Genomic DNA, 21,424 nt, shown 5'->3' on the forward strand with positions numbered 1-21,424 from the left:
GTATTGCCCAACTTGTTTTTCTATCACTTGTCATTTCTCTCTCTGAACACTAGAGGCCATTAGTCTTACCCTAAGAATGGTGATTTTCAGTGATTTTCAACTTGCATCAGAATCACCTGCAGAGCTTAGTGAAAGCAAATTCCTGGGACTTGGTTTCAAAGTTTCTGATTCAGTAGGTCTTCAGTAGGCTCGAGAACATTTATTTCCTTTACTAGTATCTATGCCACCAGCACAAGCAAATCTTTCTGAGTACTTATGCATCATTTTTCAGTTATGAGTCGCAATTGCATCTTATTCAAGAGGAATGAAGGTGTCTTCATTCTTCTCTGACTTCCCAAGACATCTCCAGAGTGACTTAGCGTCCACCTTACCAGTAGCACATTTCTTTGTATTCCGGTTATAGAGACCAATCATTGCCTACAAAATCCAACCTCTTTAAATATTCTCTCGGCCAAAACATTGAGGGATTGAGCTGTGGAAATTTGTATTCTGTACCTGACTTTTGGGTTCAAATAACTAGGCTATGTTTTTTATTCCCCTCAGGAACTAGTAATGCCTCTGTGGTGCCAACATAAATCCCCACAAGTAACAGGTCTGGGATGTTTACACCTCTATAGTCCAGAAGTACCTAAGGTCTTTCCCTTCATATCATTCTAACTTCATAAATTCTTTTATGTTATTCAAAAGGCTTACACGAAGTCTGGAAGTAAATACTGGAACACCATGTTGGTCATTTTGGATGGAACTCTGAACAATTGTGCAACATAGTTGAGGATCACTTCCCTGAGATGATTCATGAGCAAACTGCAGGAAATTATTGATGAAGGCCCTTAACAGGCAATGATAAGAAAGGTAACTACACGACTCCTCAGCCCAACACATTTGAAGCACATGCTATGGGAACTGATGTGCTTCAAACATTGATGTGAATCCCATGTAGTTCTATGATGGTGGTGTGACCCATGCTGGCCAGGCTTACGATGCTGTATTTGTTTCTCCGTACATGGCCTCCATTAAGTCTCATCTCTGATAGCAGTGTCTCCTAAACCTCATTCCATGACAGATAAGTTACATCTTCCTGGGGCCAAGTCGTGTCTTCCATCATCTCTTCAATTCTTGTTGTGACATAAGCTAACATTCTATTAAGGTAAGTGCCTTCATTTTTGTTTTTCAAGAATATTTTTTTCTCTTAACAAAGCCAAGCCTTTATAAATCAAAAACGTGGACCTTAAAATAAACTCTCAAAAGTCTATATTGTGAGGAGATCTTTCTCTTTCTTTCTTTCTTTTCTTTCTTTCTTTCTTTCTTTCTTTCTTTCTTTCTTTCTTTCTTTCTTTCTTTCTTTCTTTCTTTCTTTCTTTCTTTCTTTCTTTCTTTCTTTCTTTCTTTCTTTTCTTTCTTTCTCTTTCTTTTTCTCTATTCCTGCCATAATAAAGTCTCTCAAGGCGGTGTGTTTAGCCCAGGTGTGGTCTGGATTTTCTGTAACTAAGACAACATTGCCTTAGGTATAGGAAGGCATGATTCATTGCATAATAATGAATGTAAAAATACAAAAAGCATTAGTCTAAACAATGCTTTATATCAGATGCATGCTACAATTTCACAAGAGGACACCTCTTAGTTGTAAGAACATGATAATCCACAACATAGTTTCCTTCTGTGATAGACATAGGATCTTACTGATCATTCTAGACCTAGTGCTTAGCATAGTGATTTTCATATTAAAAAAATCTTAATTTGTTAAAAATTAAGTAAATTACCAGAAAATTAAGTAAATTACCAGAAGAGATAGATACTAGGGCCACTTTAGTTGTTTACATGTGTGGAAAATGGCAATAATCTCAGGCATTTGAGATTCATTTATGGTAGAGGTTCTTACAGTTTTGGAATTCTGCATTCCTTTATATATTTAAAGATAATTGAAGATTTTAAATAGCTTTTTAAGGTGAGTTATATCTATTAATAGTCACAGTGTTAAAATGTAAAATAGAGAAATGCTTATAATATGTATTAATTTAAAATAGTAATAAATCCATCATATGTTCATTTAAATATATTCTTAAACAAAATAACTTGACTTTGTGGACTGCGAAACAATTCAGTCAAAAGAGTAGCACTGACATTTTTGAAAATATTTTTAATGTCTGTGTTAATAGAAGGCAGTAGGATTCTCACATCTGCTTCAACATTCAATCTGTTGTGACATCATGTGCCATCTATCTTCTGGAAAACTCCATAGTACACTTAAGAGACAAAGGGTATGAAAAAAAATAAATGAAGCCTCAGTGTTAAGAAATAGTTTTGATATTATAAGACCCCTGAAAAAGTCTCCTAGAATCCCAGGAATCCCCAGACCTTATTTTGAAAATGTTGGCCTGGGTATTTCATGATAGTTTTCTTATTTTTTTATAGCCACTAAACACAATATCTGGACATAAGAAGAATAAATAAAAGTAAAGAGTGCAGAGAGGAAAGTTGAGAAAATACAATGAGCTTAAAGAATTAAAAAATAGCTTCTACATTTTTCTACTGACTCAGTAAGGGACTATTATATTCTTAATCAAAAAATGGCAATTTATCTTCCACATAAGAGATATCAAAATATTGTGAATTTGTAGGTTCCAGTTTTAATACTTTCTCAATGAAAGTCCCTGATACTATTTAAATTTTTTTGTAATAGAGACATAGAGTTATTGCACATCAATCAAATGTATAACCTGTTCAAGAAAATCTCAAGTGTGCCTAGGTAAAAAGTGGTCATGATTTAGTCAAGACATACACAACTGAAAGACAGGTGGCACTTAATTTAGCCTGTTTCCATCACAATTGGTTTCTAGATGTAAAGCTCAATAATGACTGCCAATATGATAAAGATGTGGACATATGAGAATTTCTCATGTATAATTTAGAAGTATCAAGTTTAAAATGAAGTTAAAATAATTAGTAATATTTGTGCAAGTTCCTTATGGTCCTGTATCTGATCCGTGGAATTCTTAGAAAACATGTTTGTATGTACATGTGGTATGTAAAGGACAGACACACACAAAGAAAGAAAGACACAGAGACGGAGAGTAAATATAGATAAATTAGGGCCTAGAATATGCTAGGACCCATGTGTTTTTCTCCATATATAAATCAGAGAAAGTCAGAATTTGTGTTTGGAGTTGAGACTCGGCTACTAGAATATTAGCGACTTAAATATTTCAGTAGTAGAGAACCAATAAATAGATTGTTATGATCCCTGTTTCTGCCAGTTATTTGTATTCATATTATGTCAAGTGATTTATCTGTCTTCCTTGGGAATCATCACTCAAGATTCCAAGTCACTAGCTCCCTATTAATATTATCTTAAAGTCCTTTACAACTCAAGTTGAGTGGCTCTGTGCCTTTGCAATAAAAGATTTTTTTACGGAGTAGTGCAGCTAACCTGCTATTCTATGACCTGTATTTCAAGGAGAATTAACATAACATCATAATTCATATAACTTGATAGCAACACTTTATTCTTCACTTGAAACAATATTTTCTCCATATAACAAATTGAAGTTTTTTCTCTTGACAGCCTGGAGAGCACTATGGTTGAAAATTAAAATTGTATTGAGATCTGGAAAGCTGGCTTTGTAAACTCCTTTAAGCCAGAGTATTTTCAACCCCTTTTATTAAAAATAATGTCTAAATTGATCTTTTCCATCAAAAATTTCTCTTTAAATTATTTTCCTGAAAGATTGAGACCACTAAACATACTTACTTCCTAGGGAACACAACACCCTTAAAGCAAAGCAGCATCACTAAACATTACTAAAAGAAACCTCACCATATAAATGTCTTTCACAACAGAAGGCTCTGTCATTCTCTGAATGTGCAAGGGGTATGCGATCATGAACATCTCATTATAAGCATCTGTGCAAAGCTTCCAGATTCATGCCATGATTTCTACATATTGGAAAATTTATCATAGTGCCATCTGTTTAAAAAACATAGTTGCCAACGTGGATGGATTATCAAGATAATAGATTATTTTGTGTCTTTATGTAAATGTTCTTGATGATATATGCATGCGAAGTCTGCATAGATCATTAGTTTTTAAAGGCCAAATAACACTGCAAAGATGTAGTGACCACTGAAAATAAACATCATTTCAATCAAAGCAATAACTCTTAACTAACATGATAACCAAGTGTTAGTTGGTTTGGTCAGTTCATGAAAAAAAAACAGTTTAAAAAGTAACAAAGTGCTAATATTTTGGGAAAAATCTCTATGTAGCTCTCTCTCTCTTGCATTTGTGCTGGTATCCTATGGGCATGACTGATTTCCTTAGGAACAGGGTATATCCACATGATTATTTAGTTTGTATATAATTATAACTTTTGCTTCTAAGCATATTGTGAAAATAGAATGCAACTCATCCAAAATCTCATCTGTCACAATTCTTTTAGAATATGACCTCAAATTGTAGCTCATAGAAAGTCTGGTTATACAGAATTTTGAAGTCATGTGGTCTGTTTTTTTTTCTTTTATGGATGGGGAACTTATTATTCAGGGTGATTAAGTATTCATTGGGACAGAGACAGTTGTATTAATCTAGGTGAGATCAGAGAGAAACGGAGAATCGGAAAATTTATTTTAAGATTTTAAGAAATCAGGGCGGCCCAGATGGCTCAGCAGTTTAGTGCCACCTTCAGCCCAGGGTGTGATCCTGGAGACCCGGGATCAAGTCCCATGTCAGGCTCCCTGCGTGGATCCTGCTTCTCCCTCTGCCTGTATCTCTGCCTCTGTGTGTGTGTGTGTGTGTGTGTGTGTGTCTCATTAATAAATAAATAAATAAAAAGGATTTTAAGAAATCAGCTCACGTAATTGTGGAGGTGCAAGTCTAGGGTCTGCAGGGTAGGCCAGCATGCCGAGACCCAGGGAGGAACTGCAGCCTCAATCCAAAGGCAATGTACAGAGCGAATTCTTTCTTGCTCAGGAATGGTCAGTCTTTGTTCCTTTAAGTCCTTCATCTGATTGGACCATATCATAAAGTAATCTGCTGTACTCAAAATTTAATGAGTTAAATATTAGTCTCATCAAAGAACCACACCTTGCTGAAACCTCCAGAATAATGTTTGACCAAACATCTAGGCATCATCACCGAAGCAACTTAACACATAAAAATTAACCATCATGATAATGAATGTGCTGCATCTTCAATGCTTTATTAACAATGATTTGGTAATGGTTTGGGTTTTCACATATTTTTCTCCCACAAGTATTTGTGGCAAAACACCCTCCCTTTTGGGAATTCCATATGAACCTGCCATTGCAAAGTATGTTTTTTAAAAAAGTCCTAATTACATGACTTCCCTATCAACTGGACTAAGATGGCTACTTAAGTTAAATAACCGGTTTTTGGACATTATATAAATACTAGGTAATGCTTTTGTCTAGAAATTTTTACAGTGGTTATAAAATCTGTATGTGATGTTTACTCTAGATCTGTTGTGAAAGAAAGGAGACATTAGTTAATATTAAGTAGAATATTCCTAAAACATTTGCACCATAAATCACAGAGGTTGAAAGAAACCTTCTCAAATAGACTCGGTGAGAACATTGTTTAATTAAAGGTACATGTCAGCCCTTAACAGACCCTCCTTTTCTATTTCTGTGCCTACTTCTGCTATCCCTTCTCTGCTTTTCAACTGAAGCTTATCCTCCAAAACAACATTTCACCATCTCCTGCTCTTCTATTTTCTGTGGGCCCCGTTTCTCCATGTTCCCAGATAGTGATCCTGCCAATCTCCTGTGACATCATTTACAAGTTTAAATGGATCCATATTCTCTCAACAAATAGTTTAACACACTTAGTTCCCTATGAAAAGTATTTATATTATCAAAGTACTAAGGCAACAATGTCTGGAACTATGAAGGGAAACTTCTCCATCATTTAGGACTGGTCTTGGGGAATTTATTAACTGAAACAGACAATTCAACCTTCTGATGAGAGTTAAGTGTAGATTTCACTATGCCAGCTACATTTGTGCTGTCTCCCTTCCTTCTTTATTAAAAAAGTAATGTTTATCCAATGTTATATTTTGAGGTACAATATTAAAGTTTCCCTCATGTTTCTCTCAGTAATAGTTGAAACATGTGGTGTTTGATTTCAACAATTTTATTAAGGGTTGAGCAAAATGTGTTTGAAATATATAATGTTTATTATTCTAGGTGTAAAATATTTGATGAAGTGTATCGTGTCTCATTCATCCCTTTCTGAGTGGCACCTGTCATCTGCTATCATTGGCACTACGGAACAGCTGATATTTTTAAAACACTAAAAAATCAGATATACTATGTGACTGCTATTAGGAAGACTTGATTTTGAATTTCTACCGAGACTAATTATAATAAAATTACAAATTTACTTTTCTATACCCTCAGCACTTTTTAAACACTCATTTTTCCACTAGCAAATTTTTATACATCACTAAATTTGGGGGCCCCATGCTATTTTTGTTTCTCCCCATAAAAAAAGATTCTGATTTAAATATCTCTCACTAGCAAGTGTTTAATTATATAAGTGGATTCATTACCAAAGACTTTTTAAGAATATGTCTAACATAGAAATAGCAACACAAGTTGGTAGAGACAAATGTAAATTTGTATCGATTATGAAGGCTATATTTGAAATTTAGTTGCCTCTTACTTTTAAAATTATGAGAATAAAATACCAATATCTTATATGTGGAAAGAATTGCATATTGTAGTACACACATTCACTTATGTTCTTGAATGTATTCCTCCTCCCCAAAATCTATGAGATACTTAGGGTGCTACTTAGTGTTAGCTCTGTGAAGAAAATCTAATAGGCATTGTTCTGTTTTCAAGAAGGATTACCAAAGTTACATCTTTTAGTTTAGGAACTAGCAGTTGGCCAATCCTAGTATGGTAAAATGTGGCTTGGAAAGTAGGGAAAATGGCTAACTTTGGTAAAAATCACAGAAGACTTTGGCATGATGGCAGCCTTTTGTGTTTTACCATGGGTAAATGACCAGGGATTGCAAATTCAGTGTACTAGCTACCTGCTGTGTATCAAATTACCATAAATTTAGGGGCTTATAACAATATGTATTTATCATCTTAAAGTTTCTGTGGGTCAGAAGTCTGGGTCCATCTTAGCTGTCTTATTTGCTTATAAGTTACAAACTATTTGCTTGCAATGATATAATAAGTATCACAGTCTCATAAGGCTGCAAAAAAGATAAGCTTGAGGTGCAGTCTCATCTGGAGGCTTGATTGGGGAAAATTGTGTTTTCAGACACACTCAGGTTTTTGGCAGAATTCATTTCTTTGCAGCTGTAGCATTGAGGGTCCTTCTCATTCTAGCTGGCTAAAGGTTGGAGGTCATTTTGCTAGAGGTTTCTGTGATTCCTAAGTTTGCCACAGTTCCTAGTCATGTTGGCTTTCCCAACATGTTGTTTAACTTTGTCAAGCCAAGAGGAAGAGCCTAGAACAAGTGTGCTAGCAAAATGGAGTTTTATTTAATGTAACATAACCACAGGAGTGACATCCATCAACTACCTTTACAGTTTTTATTGATGAGAAGCAAGTCACTGGTCCTATCCACTTTCAGAAGGAGAGATTTCCACAAAAGCATGAACTGTACTTACCTGGGATCACAGTGCAGGAGCACAGGGCCCTTAGAGTAGGTCAGTTGGATTCCATCAAGATAGGTTTTATCAGCCCCAGATGAAAAGATCTAAAGAGCTGAATATTCTCTCAAGTCTTACACGACCAGCAAATGAAGACGCCAAGATTTAAAAAATAAATCTTTCTTGTTCCCGGAATGAAAACCTGAGTATGGTGAAAAGTTTATATCTGGATCTTTTCCTCAGCCCTGTGACTTCTAGTCCACATTTTAGCATCATAAGCCTGTTTCACCCTGGCTCTAATCCCCACCCCAGCTTCATCCCTGGCCCCACTCAGTATTCACTCCGGCACCTTGTTGGTGGATGATGTGTTTCAGATGCCTGTACTCCACACCTGCTTCTGAGATTCAACATACAGAGAGGCAAGCTATGGAAAATAGGCCCCTAGGATACTGTCTGGGATGAGAGACCTCAAGGCAAGCAGAAAATAAAATAGCTCAATAGAGAGCAGAGGAAAATTGAAGAACAGAGAAAATAATATGATTAAAAGGAAAAAGAAGCCTCTTTTCCTTATGTTCTGCATGTTATATCTGGGATTTTAAAAATTACAGACATGGCTATAAGTACAAAATTGTAGGTGGCAAATTACTACCCCGAGGGCTGAATATTTGAAGAATGCAACAATTAAGGAGGCTGCTTTCTATTTTTACCCCTTTGTGCAGAATGAGAGATGCCACTGGGTGCAGGTGAGCATGGAAATAATATAAAGATCTGGATGAGAGGGCAAGAAGTCCAACTGAAGCCCAAACCAACTGTCAACATGAAGGGAGCAGAAGCTGAGGTGCAGGCGATGCCGGACCAGACAGGTTCAGAGACGTAGCTAAGCACTAGGTCCTTTGTAGTGTCATCCTGGGAAAATACCTAACCACTGGGTTGTGCTTATGGATGATTCCACTGCTCGAGGGGCCAGCTGCATGCAGCAGGGGTAAAGCAGCATGGCAGGCAGAAGATATGTATCCTGTTGCACCAGGGAATCCTGAATGCCTTTTGCTTTTGTCATCCTGCATGTGACTACACATTCATTCATCAGATATAGCAGTGACTAACAGAGACAAAAATATCTTCTCTACTGGAGTTTCTACTCCAGTCAGGGGACTCAAACTCTCACATAATAAACATGTATGTTATATGGTGTTGGTGATGCACTCCATGGGAAACAAACAAGTAAGAGGTCAAAGGGTCCAGGAGTATTGAGCTAATTATTAGGCTTCACTGAGAAGGTGACATTTAAAAAAACTCTTGTGTGTGTGTTGAAGGTATGAGCTAAACAGATACACTCTGAAGTGAGGTCCCAGCTGCTGTGTCTGAGGAATAGCAAGGAGGCACGTGTGTAGTGGAATGAACAACAGGGTAAGTAGTGTTAGATTAGGATAAAAAGGTGATAGGAGGCCTTATCACACAGGATCTTGTGGGCCACTAGCAGGATTTGGGCTTTTACCCTGAGTGAAATGAGAAGCTGTTGGAAAGTTTCAACATGCAACAAGAAGCCCGAAGATTCCATTAGTCATGTTATACCCAAAGCAGACTTCAGTGAACTCCCCTGTCACTGATTTCTGTCTCTACCCCTTTTGACCTCCAAGTAACAATAATCCTATCAGATATACAGAAGTCTTCTGACCTTGTATTGGCCCTTAATTCCAGCAGCAGATAGCCACAGGTGTCCTTTAAAATGGTTTGAAAAATAATATACAGCGATTGACAAGAGACCTTTTTAACCAATCATTACTGGACAAATTGCTTTATGATTTTATTTATTTCTCATGCTGATATTTGGCATTGTAATAACATTTTAAAAGTCTGCCTAAGTCTGCAAAGAACTCTTTTGATGAATCTGTACATCACTGAAATCCAATGAGAGTGATCCAGGGTACGTAAGACTGAAGTCAGCCCTGCCTATAATTCATATCCTGATCTCACATATTTTCTGCTTATGTATTTTATCTCTTTTGAGGGACCCTCTTAGGCACTCCTGATTTCATTGTTACCTGAACGTTTCTGTCTTCTTCTTCTCCCACTTTTATTCACACAAGTAGAGCCAGTTGTCTGGTTGCTGGGTGAAAGTTAGTATTATGAATTCTTTGTTTTGACCTATCAAAAGATAGGGGCCCTGGGAATTTTATCATCTCTCCCATCTCCATCTTCAAACCAGTGTAAGACAGACACAGAATGAGGATGTTTCCCTCTACAGACTTTACCCTTTCCCAACCCGAAATGAGATTGGTCCTTTCAGCTCCAAAGTAGTCTTGAAAAGCTGACATTTTGACCTTTTTTGGTCTTTTTCTCAATGTTAGCAATGTTGGGGGTTGGTCAGAGATGTTTACTATATTTCTTTGAATCCAAGATACCCTCCTTAGATTAAAATCTTACATTGGTCTCAAGATACAAAATATTTGGAACCATGGTAACTAAAAGAGGATATTCTTGAGAAGCCATGATTTTCCATTATTTGTAGCTATGTGCTGCAATTTTCCTTGTAAATCTCATTTTTGCAATGGTAATATGCTGCTACTGGGTGACAATATTGCCACAGAATCTAGACTTCAATGCTTCATCTCTTTTAATCGAGCTAGAAGAAGTAGGCATGTAATTCATGACACGAAAAAAATAATCAGTGTAGAACTCTATCTTAAAAGGCAAACAAAAGACATCAACACAGATCCTTCTATTTTTAATTGATGAAGATTTATACATGGGAATTTATGCAAATACTTATTTGTGTAACCTGTGAGTTTTTTTACCAATGCATACACCCATAAAGCCGACACCCCAAATGAGATGCATAACATTTCCATCACCTCAGGAATTTTGAGGTAACTTTTACATTATACATTTTTTATATTCTCTGATTTTTTAAGGGGCTACGGTATACATGAAAGTGTATTTCTTATTTATATAACCTGAGAATATCCAGTGTTAAGTGTAGTTCAAAAAGCATCCCTCCTCACAAATCACATGCAGCGGAGGAGGATTATATTTCCTAGCTCTGCTTGTATAGTGTCAATTATGAGACTATTGTTGTTCAAATGAATGCTCTGAATGGAAAAAATGGATGAAAAAAGTAGAACACTTAATGAAATAATAAGCCTCCAGAAACAATGTGATACTTTGGTGTTTCCCAATGACTGTCTCCTGTTGAAACATTAATCTTAAGCACAAATAGACTCTATTTATGGTTTAAAGGGAGAAATCCCCCCTGGGATCTTTAGCCTTGTTGGTAGACCCAACTGCAGGACAGATGCAGTTTGGCTAAGTAACAGGGTGTCTCTCCATCTTATCAGTTGTTTCCCACACGTGGCACAAGTGAGAAAAGAGCTAGCTGTGTGGAAGTGTCCTCTCCATAGAAGAGCTTCTACTAGTCTTGGGATATTTGCTTCCTCTCCCAGCTTTTTTGAGATATAAATGACATACTATGTTGTATAAGTAAAAGGCATAGAAGGTGATGATTTGATACAAGTATATATTGTAAAATGACTACCACAGAATTAGTTAACACCTTTTATCATCTCACATAACTAACATTTGGCGTGTGTGTGTGATCAGAATATTTAAGATGTATTCTCTTAGCAACTTTCTTGTATATGATATAATATTGTTAACTATAATCAGCATACTATACCTGAGATCCCTAGAACTTACTCATCTTATAATTGGAAGTACGTACCCTCTGACTAACATTCCCTCATTTCTTGCAACTTCCAGTGCCTGGCAACTATTCTGTTCTCTGTTTCTGTGAATTTGTCTTTTTAGATTCCACATATAAGTGATATCATACAGTATTTGTCTTACTCTGTCTGAGTTATTTCACTTAGCATAATGTGTGCTTTCATCAAAAGGAAAGAGATATAAATTCACTCTTGCAGATTAACAAATTACTCTTTCTAGACATTTCAGCTGAATTTTTCCAGCTAGATATATTTTGATATTTATTTTTTGCTCCCCTGAAATGGCTTAGCAATCTGCAATATTTACAAAAATGTAAATTGCTTTCATAAAATAGCTCTAAAGATTTTATATGTTAAGAAAATGATCAACCAAGAAACAAAACAAAACTCAAACAACTCAAACAAACAAAGTTTAAATAATATACTATCAAAATAAATAGTAAGCATTAAGAGAAGCTGCTTCCGAGTATGTTTAATATAAAGTGTTATTCTACACCTGTTAGGTGATGATGATGATGACTGCAGAACTTAATGACACCCTCCTAGTGCCAGACTTTGAGTTAAATACTTTTGCATGAATCACCTCATTGCATCCTCACTTAGAAATAGGCACTATTATTATTCCAATTTTGTGGTTAAATAAGCTGAGGGTAGCTGTATTAAATAAGTAATGCCTGAGGTGGCTTAACTGAAAAGTGGCAGACCCAGTAAACAAAACTAACCAGTATGTCTCCAAAGACCTTGATCTCAACTCTCATGGCAATCTTTCTCCATATATGAGCCATGAACCATTTGCACCAGTGTTAGTGAAAACAGGAGGGGGTGGGGGTGGGGGTCTTTGGCCTCAAACAAACTCTTCCATGTATATGTTCAAAGCTAACAGTTGAAATTGGCCAAGTTCACAGTAATTCTTAAAACACAATTTCAGTGCATATGCTCTCATAGTAGCCAATGTACCTGCAAAGACAAAGAATGAATAACAGCAACCATTTTATCTATTACATCAGTTTTTGGAAGGGGGTAGAAACGATTTGTGTCTACTTTCCTTATCTCTGAAAATTACCTAAGTATGATGCCATTAGAAGAACTGACTTGTTTTTACTCAATATAGACTGCTTTTTAATGTATTTTAATGGTTCTCAAATATTTGCCTTTCCCTCCACACACCTAAGTAACAAACTGTATTGTTAATAAGAGTGGCTGGCTGAAGCAGGGGGATGGAATATGGTATGTATAAAAAAAGAACACTTTTGGTGTGGGGGAGTCTAATTAATTAAAATGACCTCCCTAGATCATTCTGATATAACCCCTAGTTTGGCTGAGAACGCTTGATGTCATTTTTGTCAATGTCTACTACTGCTAATTTCAATACTGTGATATTTTGAATCTTGGTAAAAAAAAAATCACAGACTGTATCATTGGCAATATTCATAAAAGTATTTATTTGTAAAACAAACATCCTATATGTAGTAACTGAACTGCAAGACTTTCAGAAACTAGCCAAGAGGAAAATTCATTTTATCTTGTTTCATTAAAGGAGGATCAAAAATTATTTGCGATTCAATGACAGGGAAATCTCATGTGTTGCTTCAACACAAAATTGTAGTTAATAAATTTTGCGATGTAAATTATATTTATAAGAAAAAGAGATGTCCAAAATATTGTCCATGCAGACAGTATATTCTGTGTGATATGAATATATAATTTGTAAAAAAAAGTTCAATTATTTCACAGATCATATTGTACTCCATCAGTATAACTTCTGAACATTTTGATGCTGAAAAATTAATGATCAGTTCTAGTTCAGAACTGACAGATATCCCCAAATGACATCGTCAGATATTTGAGTTATTTATTCTGAATAAAACCACGATGACAGAGTGTAGAGGAAAGTGTCATATCAACTAAGATGAAATCAGTAATGATCCATATGTTAAAAAGCCATAATTGTCAAAGCTGAGTCATTACTTAGGAGCTTGAGTTTTATATGTACATGAATATATCAGTGACATAGTATTTCTTTTTGGATGTATAGAGAAGAGTGATACAAAAGAAAAAAACAATTACTTTTTTGTCACCAAATTTCAAGCATTTTTTTCAAGCATTTTTTGAATTAAAAACAAGACAAAACAAAACTTCTTGCAAATGGATGCCCATCACATATGTCTCTATAATCATAGCTCTACATTTCCACAGGGATATAGCTATTGTCACACGAGAGTGTCAGAAATCATTTTCTTTGTACCTTTTACATGGCACATTGCCTCTTGAAATCTTGTCTGTGTCGCAGCTCTCTGTGAGCATCTTTTATCAATCCTACGGAAATATAAGCTCTTTGAAGGTAGAGTCAGTGTTATCTTTGTTTCCATGTTTGTAGCATAGAGCCTTGACAGTGGTAGATTCTGAGTAAAAAATTGTGTTTTCCTGTATTTGTTCTTCCCATGAGTGACCTGAGCAGAGAGGTTATGAAAACAACTATTCCGTTTCCATGATGCAAACCATGGGAGAGCCAAGACCTGTGGTTTCTACAAGCCGTTATCACAGAATGAGGCTATTTATAGTTGTCATAAACACTCATCTCAACAACACAGAAATTTAAAAAGCACTTTCTCATGTGGATATGACTGCATTCAGATTTTTGAAGTTTATTCTTCTCTCTGATACATTGTAAGAATTATTTAATATACTTATTCACCATCTGCTCCATGCCAGGCAGTGAAGAAGCAGGAGAGGAAAATGTAAGCATGTTCCCGCAGCACCTACAGACTTTCCTGAGCATCTCAGAGCTATCCCAATCAGGATTCAGCCTGAGATTTCCCAGTGAGGAGCATTGTAATGTAGGACAGAGGGAGTGAGAAGTGGAGCCCAGACACCCGAGTGAGCCCACTAGAGCTGCAGAAACACAGTGCGTTGTTTCAAAATATGTTTCCAACAGAGGATTCTGGGTCATGCATCTAATAGGAAGTCAGTTCCTCCTTCTTGAACATTTTCAGAGTCTGAATGGGATTTCAGTTTTATTAAGGATCTAATAGGGATTTTATGATCGAGCGTTAGGGTTGATGTGCAAGGTTAGGTGTGATGGGAGGAGAGAAGAAGCTGAAGTAGTGAATCTTCCGATACCTCACCTAACCATGTTTCTATGTCTCTGGAATCAGGTTGCCACACCAAAGTCAGAAAATATGGATAAGATTCACATCTCTAAACTCGGGTCAGAGACAAAGGATATGGAAGTACAAAGATGGATTCAGTAAAGTCCTAAGTTAAATATATATTCTCAAGTATTATTAATTTAGCTCTATAATTATGTTTATCAAACCCAAATTAGACTAACATTTTATATATTAGTGATCTTATATTCTAACTTCCATTCTATGTAAATAATTGATAGCACATAAATAATAATATCTTCCTATATTAATTGAAAATTGTGAATCAAAGTATATCTTCTGTTAGCATTTGTGTTTTGATTATTAAACCTCAACAGCTGGAACTTTTGGCTAAATAATTTTTTTCTCTTACTAAAAGAGAGCTGTGAACAAACATATAATAAAAAAGATTTTTAATTCTGAACTACAGACTATTTTTGCATTTAACCAATCCTTCAATACAGAGTGTAATCTTAACAACTGTTCAAGAACGTGAATCTGAGATACTTCTATAATATAAATTACAAACAAATTTTATTAACTTTTACCTGCAGGGATGGAAATGCAGTTTGATATAATTTAAAAATATATTCAATAAGAGCTAGGACAATAAAGAAAAAAAACATTTTAATATATTATGTTTCCAGAAAAAAAAAGGAGCAGGAATTATTTTCTTTCATTAGTAGAAAAATGAGAGAATTTTCTAGTGCTGGTTCTTAGGCAGGAGCTTACCTCATTTGTACCAGTAATTTCCTGTATTACTTATCACACATGTTCTATCTGAATACAAGAAAAGATGAACATATTATGGAAGTTTGAAACAAAATTACTACAGTTAAAAAAATTTCCCATATACTTACATTATAATTCATTCCTCTTTTTGTTCCCATGACCTATTTAATTTATTCAACACTTAATACTTTCTGCTTTTTTGCTGAAATAAATCATCCTTTATACTAGTATCTAAATATAATAACATGGGTCTAAAAGTTAGACTAAGAGAATGTCTACTCTTCCCTTATTTTTCCTACATAACCTATTTGGGGCTCACAAAGGACCTCATAATTGTTAACACTAATTCAGTAATTTCCCAATAGTTGGCTAGTGTAGGAAAAAGGGTAGGAAGTAAAGAAAATAATGCTCTTGTGCATTGAATATTGCCATTATCTGAAATGATCCACAATTTTCAAAGAATTAAGAATAAAACAGTTACTAATAAAAAGAAATTGAATGTAATCTTCTCCTTATTCAGAGGCAGAATCGGAGAATCAACTAAACAGAACCTCCTGATTCTGTTAATCTTGCATTAATCAGCAGGATGACCTTAGAGAGAAGTTACTGTGACTCTAGTGGTGAGTCAGACAATTTTACCAATAAAGATTTAGTCGTTCTTTGGACTATTTTAAGGTATTTGCATTGTGGATATACTTATGCATTCCAGTGTTTCACCAATAGCAGCCCAATCTGCTAGAGTGAAGAAAATGTGTTCAAGCTTTTAGTCACATCACAAAAGGTTGATTTAAAATTTAGGTGATAGGGATGCCTTGGTGGCTCAGTAGTTGAGCATCTGCCTTCAGCTTAGGGTGTGATCCTAGGTCCAGGGACTGAGTCCCACATCGGGTTCCCTGTGAGAAGCCTGCTTCTCCCTCTGCCTATGTCTCTGCCCCTCTCTCTGTGACTTTCATGAATAAATAAATAAATAAATCTTTAAAAATAAAATAAAATTTAGGTGATAGAATCAGCTAATAACTGGCATAGGTATTTTTCTAAATTTATATATTGAAGAAAAAAAAAAAAGATCTCCTGTAGTAAAATGGTAGACTATGAGTACACAGAATCAAAGCAGAGTTCTGCTGAGTCATCTTAAAAGGGATGGTGGCACTAAGGTCTGGTTGACCAGATTCAACTTCACTAAAGACTCTTTAGTAGAGAATAAAGTAGAAGGATGTTATTGAAGGAAGGACAAGATAATACCAAATCACATTCATTAATTCATCTACATTTTCTATGGTCAAAGGCTGTGCTAATTTTTGAGAGTACAGAAGTAAACCCTATCGTATAGTCATGAAATTTAATGGGGACACAAAAAGTAAATAAATAAACATATGATAAACAAATGTGCTTATAAAATAATCATATACATATAAATATAACAGATTTATGTACTATATGTTCATATAGTCAATATGTTCCTGTATGTATGTTGTGTGTATGTGCACATGTCTGTACATATAGGCATATCTTGGAGATACTGCAGTTCAGTTCCAGATCACTGTTGTATAGCGAATCTTGTAATAAAACAAGTCAAATAAATTTTTGTGGCTTCCCAGGGTGTATGTAAAAGTGATGTTTAGAGTATACTGTAGTCCATTAAGTGAACAATAGCATTACGGTTAAAGAAACAATGTACATGCCTTCATTTAAAAATGCTTTATTGCTTAAAAGTGCTAGCCCTCATCTGAATTTTTAGGGAGTCATAATCTTTTTGCAGGTAGAAAGTCTTGCCTTGATGTTGATGGCTGCTGACTGATTAAGTGGTTGCTAAAGGTTGGGGTGGCTGTGGCAATTTTTTTAAAATAATAATGAAGTTTGCCACAGCCATTAACTCTGCCTTTCATGAATGATTTCTCTGGAGCACATGATGCTCTTTGGTAGCATTTTACCCACGATAGAACCGCATTCAAAATCGGAGTCAATCCTGTCAAACCCCGCCACTGCTTTTGCAACTACATGTACTTAATATTCTTAATACTTTATTGTCATTTTACCAATCTTCACAGCATCTTTACCAAGAGTAAATCCATCTCAAGAAACTACATTCTGTGTTCATCCATAAGAAGTAACTCTTCCTCCATTAAAACTTTCCATGAAAGTGTGGCAATTCAGGCACATCTTCAGGCTTCACTGCTAATTGTAGTTCTCCTGCTGCCGTCACCATAGCTGCAATTACTTCCTCCACTGAGGTCCTGAACCTCTCAAGTCTCCCATGAAGGTTGGAATCAACTTCTTCCAAACTCCTGTTCGTGTTGATATTTTGACCTCTTCCCATGAATCGTGAATGTTCTTAATGGCATCTGGAATGGGGAATCTGTTCCAGAAGGTTTTCAATTTTACTTTACACAGATCCATCACAGGAATCACTATCTGTGACAGCCATAGCTCTACAAAATGTATTTCTTAATAAGACTTGAAAATCAAAGTTATTCCTTGGTCTGTGGGCTATAGGATGGATATTGTGTTAGCAGGCATGAAAACTCCATTAATCTTATTGTACGCCTCCAACAGAACACTTGGGTGACCAGGTGCATTGTCAATAAGCAGTCATATTTTGAGAGAAAGCTTTATTTTGAACAGTAGTTCTCAAAGGTAAGCTTAAAATATTTAGGAAACCATGTTGTAAACAAATGTCAACCTGTCAGCCTGTCAACCAGGCTTTGTTTTTCCATTTCTAGAGCAGAGGCAGAGCAGATTTAGCCTAATTCTTAAAGACCCTAGAATTTTCGAAATGGTCAATGAGCATTAGCTTCACCTTAAAGTCACCAGCTACATTAGCCTCTAACAAGAGTGCCAGCCTGTCCTTTGAAGTTTTGAAGCCAGGCATTGACTTCCTAGATGAAAGTCCTAGATGGCATGGTCTTCCAATATAAGGCCGTTTTGTCTACATTGAAAATCTGTTGTTTAGTGTGGCCACTTCCATGAATTACCTGAGTTAGATCTTCTTATAAGTTGCTGCAGCTTCTACATCAGCACTTGCTGCTTCCCCTTGCATTTTTTGGTTATGGAGATGGCTTCTTTCCTTCAGCTTCATGAACCAACCTCTGTCAGCTTCCACCTTTTCTTCTGCAGCTTCCTCAGCTCTCTCAGCCTTCACAGATTGAAAAGAGTTAGGGCCTTGCTCTGAATCAGGCTTTGGCCTAAGGGAATGTTGTGGCTGGTTGGATCTTCTATCCAGACCACTCAAATTTTCTCCATCCCAGCAATAAGGCTGTTTCACTTTCTTATTATTTGTGTGTTCACTGAAATAGCAGTTTTTATTTCCTTCAAGGACTTTTCCTTTGTGTTCACAGCTTGACTAACTGTTTGGTGCAAGGGCCTAGCCTTCAGCCTATCTCAGCTTTTGACATGCCTTCCTCACTAAGCTTAGTTATTTCTAGCTTTTGATTTGAAGTGGGAGACAGTGCGATTCTTTCTCTCACTTGAATACTTATAGGGTTCTTTTTTTAATAATAAATTTATTTTTTATTGGTGTTCAATTTGCCAACATACAGAATAACACCCAGTGCTCATCCTGTCAAGTGCCCCCCTCAGTGCCCGTCACCCATTCACCCCCACCCCCCGCCCTCCTCCCCTTCCACCACCCCTAGTTCATTTCTCAGAGTTAGGAGTCTTTATGTTCTGTCTTCCTTTCTGATATTTCCTACCCATTTCTTCTCCCTTCCCTTCTATTCCCTTTCACTATTATTTATATTCCCCAAATGAATGAGAACATACACTGTTTGTCCTTCTCCGATTGACTTACTTCACTCAGCATAATACCCTCCAGTACCATCCACGTTGAAGCAAATGGTGGGTATTTGTCGTTTCTAATGGCTGAGGAATATCCCATTGTATACATAGACCACATCTTCTTTATCCATTCATCTGTTGATGGACACCGTGGCTCCTTCCACAGTTTGGCTATTGTGGACATTGCTGCTAGAAACATTGGGGTGCAGGTGTCCCGGCGTTTCATTGCATCTGTATCTTTGGGGTAAATCCCCAGCAGTGCAATTGCTGGGTCGTAGGGCAGGTCTATTTTTAACTCTTTGAGGAACCTCCACACAGTTTTCCAGAGTGGCCGCACCAGTTCACATTCCCACCAACAGTGTAAGAGGGTTCCCTTTTCTCCGCATCCTCTCCAACATTTGTGGTTCCTGTCTTGTTAATTTTCCCCATTCTCACTGGTGTGAGGTGGTATCTCATTGTGGTTTTGATTTGTATTTCCCTGATGGCAAGTGATGCAGAGCATTTTCTCATGTGCGTGTTGGCCATGTCTATGTCTTCCTCTGTGAGATTTCTCTTCATGTCTTTTGCCCATTTCATGATTGGATTGTTTGTTTCTTTGCTGTTGAGTTTAACAAGTTCTTTATAGATCTTGGAACTTATAGGGTTCTTAATTGACCTAGTTTCACTAGTGTTATGGCTCAGGGAATACGGAGGTCTGAGCAGAGGGAGAGGGATGGGTAAATAGTCAGAACACATGTAACATTCCTTGATTAAGTTCTCCATCTTACCTCAGCCTGTTTTGTGGTGCCCCCAAACAATTCCAATAGTAACATCAGAGATCACTGATCACAGATCACCACAACAAATTTAATAAGAAGAAGACATTTTGAAATATTGTGAGAATTACCAAAATGTGACATAGAGACACGAAGCAGGCAAATTCTTTTGGAAAAATGGCGGCGATAGACTTTCTGAACACAGGGTTGCCAACAAACCATCAATTTGTAAAAAACACAATATCTGTGAGGTTCAATCAAGCAAAACACAATGGAATGACATATGCTCGTACTATAAGGCAAAGTAGGTGAGTTAACAGATATCAGAATGTTCTACTTTAGATTGGGCCTTCAGGGAACCAAGCTCTTGGGAGTTAATATTCATGCTAACACCTGAGGGCGAGCAAAAGCTAGCTAACAGAAGAGGAGGAGCGTTTCAGACAACTGAACAGTAAGTTCAAAAGCCCTGAGGTAAGATAGAGCTGCATCTGTTGGGTAAAAAGAAAGCAGGTCAGTGTGACTGGAACCTAACAAGGGAGAGACCACTGAAAGATAATTCTGAGCTTTTGGTGAAAGCAATTTTATCCTTCCAATTACTTGGGCGCAAAAATAGTGTTATCGTTGGCTCTTCTCTCACACTTCATATAAGTTCTAAGTAATTCTTGCAGGAGACATCTTTTAAATATTTCCAGTTTCTGCCCACTTTTCCCACCTGTCCCAGCTATCATCATCTTTCACGTGGATTATTGCAAGAGCTTCTGGGTGATCTCTCCACTTCACGCATGTTCTGCTTCAGTCTCTTCTCAGTGCAGCAGCCACTTCTCTGACCTTATCTCTACTGCTGTCTCTTCTCTTGCTCACACAGCTGGCTCCAGGCATATCACAAAGTCAGAAACGTACACAAAGTTGTCTAAACTTTGGTTTCTCAGATTGATTTTATAAAGTTATTTAAAGAACTTTTTGATAATATACATGTAATTGTTTATTATAATGATTCCTAAGTTCTAATTAAATATTAGCAACTATTAACACTATGATAGCTGATTATAAAGTTGACCAGTCAAGAGAAACAAAACGTGCCATTTACAGGGCCTTTTATCATTCCATTTCTAGTTGTTGCCACGACTTTATACAATACCATCAGAATTTAAACAGTGCATTTTCTTTTATAAAGCACCTAGTCAAAGGAGTTCTTATTCTTGGCCTATGTTTTCAGTTAAGTCTGGAATGAGTAGACAAATACTACTTTTTAAAAACTGAAGTGTAGTTGACACACCATGTTACATTAGTTTCAGGCATGCAACATAATGAGCCAACAACTCCATAGGCTATGATGTGCTCACCACAAGTGTAGCTACCACTTGTCACCAAACAACACCATTCCAATACCATTGACTGTGCTCCCTAGGCTGTTCCTTTTATTCCATGACTTAATCATTCCATAACTGGAGGCCTGTATCACTCACTCCCCTTCACCCGTTTTGCCCATCCCCTTGGCCCCTCCTGTCTGGCAACCACCAGGTAGACAAATATCACTGAGACTCACTTTTTAAATGTTAAGTGACTGAAAAGCTACAAAATCAGCACCCCCTAAGGAAAACTGCACTATAAGCCAGGGGCATGGGGACTTTAGGTGGCATGTGGCTCCTATATACTTAGAGAATGAGTGACAG

The 21,424-nt window shown here is 36.6% G+C and overlaps 1 long non-coding RNA gene across 3 annotated transcripts in view; it reads left to right on the forward strand.

The window, feature by feature from the left end:
• Nucleotides 1-21,424, forward strand: part of LOC129498878 (uncharacterized) — a 59,089-nt gene that overhangs the window by 14,114 nt on the left and 23,551 nt on the right. For all 3 annotated transcript variants that reach the window (XR_008662225.1, XR_008662226.1, XR_008662227.1), the window contains 2 exons: nt 688-852; nt 1,064-1,147. This is a non-coding gene — a long non-coding RNA (uncharacterized LOC129498878). The remainder of the gene's footprint in view (nt 1-687; nt 853-1,063; nt 1,148-21,424) is intronic.

The sequence above is a fragment of the Nyctereutes procyonoides genome, unplaced genomic scaffold, assembly GCF_905146905.1.
Source record: "Nyctereutes procyonoides isolate TBG_1078 unplaced genomic scaffold, NYPRO_anot_genome, whole genome shotgun sequence".
In the NCBI taxonomy this organism is placed as follows: Eukaryota; Metazoa; Chordata; class Mammalia; order Carnivora; family Canidae; genus Nyctereutes; species Nyctereutes procyonoides.